Below are 6,476 nucleotides of genomic sequence, written 5' to 3' on the forward strand. Positions count from 1 at the left end.
AGTTAAATTCCTAGTTGAGTTGAGTTCCTAGGAGTAGTAGGACAATGCTCCTAATTAACATATGCTGCCCAACATTAGCAGTAATAGGATAGTAGTTTTAACGCATGTTGAGTTCAATAGCAATTAGGATTGGGGCTCATTAAAGGCATAAAAGACGTTCAATATTTAAAGGATATTCTAGTCAACCAACATTTATATTCATGCTTTTATAATAAAATATATATAAAGAATATTTACACCATCATTATTGTTATTTAACCTCCTATAGCAAGTTAATTAATTTTTTTATCAAGTTAATCAATACTTATTGTTGAAATTTACATGTAATTATCTTGCATCACTACTAAAAAAAAGGATGTTTTCGACCAAAAAATTTCGACCACATTTTTGGTCAAAAAAAAATTCGACCACGCGCGGTCGAAAAATCAAGAATTTAATTTTTATTTATTTTCGTAGGGATTTCGACCACACGGGGTCGATTTTTTAAAATGAGAAAATATAATTTCGACCACGTGTGGTCGAAATTAAATTTTGTATAAATAATAAATGGGAAACGTTTAAATAAAAAATAAAAAAAATCAATTTTCGACCACGTGTGGTCGAAAATTGGACCACATTTATACCACATCTGCTGGTCTTTACTTTTCAATTGAAGGTTTTTCTTTCTCTTTCTTTCCTCTCTCCCTCTCCTCTCTCTACCCACACACACCACCTCTCTCCCTCTCCTCTCTACCCACACCACCAGCCCACCGCCTTCCACCAAACTCCCGGACCCTTAACCCACCGCCTTCCGACCACGCCAGTCCGAGTCGGTGTTGTCATTATTTTCGTACGTTTTTTTTTTTTTTTCAATGTCATGAACACTTACCAATGCATAACAATCTCATGTTATTAGCTACATTACCTTCTATATTTAGTGTATTTGATAACTTTATTTAGTGTTCAATATTTGTTTTAGGGTTTATATTATGTTATTTATTTTTTATTTTGATTTTGAATTGAAATTGAATGTTATTTTTTGGGTTGTTTTGGTCCCTTTTTTTGGGGACTATTTTGATTCTTTATTTATGTGCTATTTATTTATTTTGGTTCTTTATTTATGTGCTCTTTATTTATTTTATGTGCTCTTTATTTATTTTTTCTTTTCATTATGAAGTGCTAACATTATTGAGGCTACTGGGTACTTAAGCACGTACTGTTTTCTGCCCAATATTATATTTTTTGTTTGGAAGCTAGCAATAACATACAAAGATATTGTTTAAGCACTGAATCTTACAAAGTAATTATAGATTAAAGGTAGTTGAATGCCTGCAACTTAAAACTTCTAGGTCATGAAGACTACGTCGCTCCTCTCCCTTCTTTCCGTTTTTTTTGGGCGCTTAAGTTGTCAATTAGCAAAGTTTTCAACAATGCAACTAGTCAATGGAAAAAACTAGAAGTATATTTCAGTAGCAAAGTTTAAGTTGTCAATTAGAAAAGTTTTTGGGCTGTTTTGGTCCATTTTTTTGGGAGTATTGTGGTTCTTTTTTTTTTTTTTGAATTTGTTTTGGTTCAGATTTTGGGACTGTTTTTGTTATTTTTTGGGACTGTTTTTGGTCATTTTTTGGACTGTTTTTTCGGAGTGCCTTTTTTTTTTTTTTTTTTTTTTTTTTTCGTTTTTTTGGACGAGCTTTTTTGGGACTTTTTTGGACTGTTTTTTGCGGATCGTTTTTTTTTTTTTTGGACTCGTTTTTTTTTTGTTGAATTGCTTTTGGTCATTTTTTTGTCTTGTTTTTCTAGTTGTTAATACATGGGTGGTTATTATGTAGTTATTAATTAAAGTTAAAAAGATTTAGGTACTTTATCTATCTAGTTTCAAACTGGGCATTACAGGTAGGAAGGTTATACTTTGAAATAAAATTCTTTTACTAATCATATAAATTAATTTGGTTTAACAAGTTCAAACTTTCTGCCGTCGACATCATCTGCTCCACATGTTGGGACGTTGGAGCGTGAAGAAAGTAGCTCTGATTCTGACGAAGAACGTCCCAAAAAAGGAGACCCTGCGGGTGTTTTGAATTTTGATATGAATGGTCGTCTTATAATCGAGCCAGTTGGATACACGTAAGTTTATTTAATTTGCATAACTTATTTATTTTATTATAAGACATCTAATTTTATAGCATCTAATTATCTTATTGTTTTAATGCAGCTTCTATCCAGGCAAAGCAACTAAAAGGATTTCAAAGATGATCAAAGGACTCTATAGAGGCGCCGTTCCGTCTTGGGGCAAGGTGCCAGTGAAACTGAAGAAGCAGATGTTTCTCGAGTTTAGGGTATTTAATATTTGTAGTAAAATACTATATGTTGATTGTTTATGGGATATTCCTTTAATACTCCTAATCATATTAATTTATTTGCGAGACAAAGTGTTCACGGACGGAACATCATGATTTAGTAGCGCAGAACTTTGAGAAAAAAGCGGCGAAAATACTTAAGGATGCGTTACTTAGAGCTCGTAATAATTGCGTGCGGCCTGATTGGATCCAAGATGAATGGTGGAAGGACCTGCTGCACTGGGCAACTGGATCAGGATTTTTTTAAACGAAGTGAAAATGGGAAGGCCGCTAGAGCCTCGATGAAGGGTGGATCGCTACACTAGTGGCGCCACGAGTCAAGTGGACTTGATGAAGCGAGCGGCATGTCTCCTTCTTAACTTTGTCAAATGACATTTCTTATTCTTGTTGGTTCAAATTTTTGGGAGGTTTTGGTTCTTTTTTCTTTATTTTTTTGGGGCTTGTTTTGGTGATTTTGTTGATTGTGTTGGTTCGGTTATTTGGGGCTTGTTTTTAGTTCAATTTTGGGATGGTTTTAGTTATTTTGTTGGACTATTTTTTTGGACTGATTTTTGGGGACTGTTTTTTTTGGACTGTTTTTTTTTTGGATTGTTTTTTTGGAGTTTTTGGGCCTTTTTTTGTGGTATTTTGTGCGAATTTGTTTTTTTTTGGTAATTTTTGGTCATTTTATTGTCTTGTTTTTGTGGACTTTTTTTTTTTTTTTTGTTTTTTCGACAGTTTTTTGCGGACTTTTTTAATTGTTAATTTTGATTTGTTTGTAGGGAGCTCCGGAGGGTCGGGCGGTACCCTCAAGATGAGATCTTCAAGATTACTCACATGAGGAAGGAGAAGAACGGCGATGGTACACCGGTGGGTTGAGCCAAGGGCTGAGCGAACTTGGGTAAGTCGTTAGTTAACAATAATAATATATTTTTTGTACTAAATTAGACTATTAACATTGTATCCTTTAATTTCGAACGAATTTCAACAACACTTTGGGGAGTTTGAACCCACTCGGCCAAGTACCGCGCGGATGACGACGAGTTAATACGGCAACAATGGATTGAGAAGGTTGCTCCCCCATGAAGGCATGGGACGGTTTATGGGATGCCTAATCTAGCCTTTCGTCGATACCGGTGGCCCTTGAAGCCGTAGGTGTTACTGATGATGGGACAGTTGATCCTACGGAGTATGAAGCTATGAAGCATCAAGTTGACCTGCTAACAAAAACACTTAAATCCTCGGAGGCCAAATGTTGGGTATGCAAGCCCAGATTAATAGCTTACTTAATCCACGGCCATTTTCAATTCCCCCGTGTCCTGGGGATGCTCGTAGGTTACAGCCTCCTAGCCAACCCTGACCTTCTCAAAGTAGACGACGTCGGTCAAGCCGACATAAATCATGCTCTTTGTCGATGAGTCTAGTGGGAGGATACGGATCATGTCTCTAACACCGAACATTGACCTTTTTGATTAATGTGCTTTTGAATTCTAATTCTTCTATGTTTAAATGGATATGTATATTATGTTTAAGGGTTGAATGTAGTTTTAATTTAAACTAGAAGTGCTTTTAATTTAAGATGTTTAAGTGTTTGAACATTGTTTATGGTTATTGTGTTGCATTATTGATGAATTGGATGACTATTTTGGTTGATGAATTTGGTTATTTGAAAATTGGCAGGTAGAATGTCAAAAACGAGGCAAATCTTTGGAAAAAATATTCAAAGATTTTTCGACCACAGGTGGTCGAAAATCAACCCAGATATTTCACAATTTCGACCACATGTGGTCGAAATTGTACCCAGAAAAATACATGGTCGAAATTTAGCAATATGGTTGCCAGATTTCGACCACATGTGGTCGAAATTGTGAAAATAATTTTTTTTATATTTAAATATAAATAGTGTTTTCGACCACACGTAGTCGAAAAAGTTAAATATATAATTTAATATAAAAATAATTTTTCGACCACATGTGGTCGAAAATAATTTTCCCTTAATTGCGGTAGAATGTAATCTCGTGGTCGAAAAAAATTTCGACCACACGTTAGCGACCTACGCGTGTGGTCAAAATAAAGGCCTTTTCGACCTCGTGTGGTTGAAATTTTTGGTCGAACATCCCGGTTTTTTTAGTAGTTCGTGTTACCTGATTGTGTAACTAATCATTATACCATTAATGCACAAAACACAATTACAAAATATTGTAAGAGTAGTATTTTTTATTGTTCTTCTCTTTTCTTTTATCTCGTTGGCCTTACTATATATTCTTTCAGAAGGCATCCTATATCCGTCTACCAATTGTTGTGCTTCGATAATGCACCAATAATGATATGATAAATATTTATTTGTATCTGATGTTTATATCAGGAGTATTGTACATGCACTTTCGACTGTTCTATTCTAATTTACTCTTTCATTTACTATGAGAATAAATTGGGATAAATCTAGAGGGTTGGTTACAGATCACGTGAATTGAGTAGTTTTTATATAAGTTTGTGTATATTTATAAATATTTGGCGGTAAGCTCAATTATTATTGTAATATACGTTAATTTGAGGTCGTTATGCAAACTTATAAACTTGAAACTGTAGATTCGCCTCCAGGGATGGCTAAAGGAATTGATGGCCTAAAGTCAACCTTAAGAAAAGACCTCAAATTTAATTAATAAAATTTCATATATATATTTATTTGATTACTCCTTTTTTTCTCATGATGGTATAAGGACCATCTTATTTATATACTTATCTTGATCATTCCCTCGACTGCTTGCTAGTTCCCTCCACCAATTAAATCTGATAACTCTTTTCACCGAGATTTTGATAAAAATCTTTTACAACACTACAAGAAAAAATATATGTGGCAACAATTTTTTTTTTGTTGCCATAGATTGTTTATTGTTGCAAAAAGTACTTTTGGCAACAAAAAAAAATATTTTGTTGCATGAATTTTCCCAACGGCTGTTATTGCAACAACGTGCAACAATTTTTTTTTTTTTTGTTGCCAAAAGTACTTTTTGCAACAATAATCAATACTATGGCAACAAAATTAAATTTTTTGGCAACAAAAAAATTATTTGCCACTAACAAAACTAAGTTGTTGCCAAATATAAAATTTTTTGTTGCCATTTCTATACTTTCTTGTAGTGCAAGATATTTACGGTATAGATAATATGTTTATAAATTCTCTTCATCTAATAATTTCAGTTATGTACTACTAAATAGATGCTAAAATAATATTATACATTTGGAATAGTTCAACTTTCAAGTCTATTTTGAATTGGAAAATGACTTGATCCACTTTTTATTTATAAGAATAGTCGACTTTAGAAGACGCTATAAAACATTGTTTTTTTTTTTTTTTTTTTTGGTTATCAACATCGGCATCGAGTTAATGTTTTTCATATTTATAATTCATAACTGAAATACTACTCTCACATCATATTTATAAGTAAACCACCAAATTGTAGCATGTATTATTAAAGTAAAACTTATACAAATAGCTACCTTTTAGTAGCCTCTAACAAGTTATAGCTATAAGTTGAATATTTACTTTTCGTATTTGGTTTTTGATATATTTCGGATGAATCTCTGCATTTGAAATATAGTGAAATACATTGATATATAGATCGGCTGTTGAGTAAAAAACGGCTATATTTATGGCAATAAGAATCTTTTCCAAATTAAATGGTGATTTGTATTAATGGTTCCATGATTCACGCAAACCTCATGAGGTTCCATTACAGCTAACGTCTATCAATCAAATTAACTCCATTAAAATACTTTTTGAATTCAAAAAACAAAATCAGCATCTTATCTTTCCCAAAATATAGCAAAAGTTCTTTCTTTTAATTTTTTTTTCAACAATCTGCTTTGCGCTAATACAGAAAAAATCCCTTTCGTTTATTAAATTTTTTCAACAATCTGATTGGAGATACGTTGTTCTAGTGGAGAGCGATAGGAAGATCATGGATTACAACGTATCTCTATTTGTAATGATATAAATGGCCGCGTAACCGCTTTGATCCGACATTACGGTTTTTGAACGATCAAAATTGTTATGTTAACTACAAAATAGATGCGGTTGTATTCGGTGATTATTGCAAATACGATGAGCGGGTTGCTACGATTTCAACTCAACTTGAGTGCTGGATAGTTGCAGAAACA

The sequence above is a fragment of the Lycium ferocissimum genome, chromosome 12 (assembly GCF_029784015.1).
Source record: "Lycium ferocissimum isolate CSIRO_LF1 chromosome 12, AGI_CSIRO_Lferr_CH_V1, whole genome shotgun sequence".
NCBI lineage: Eukaryota > Viridiplantae > Streptophyta > Magnoliopsida > Solanales > Solanaceae > Lycium > Lycium ferocissimum.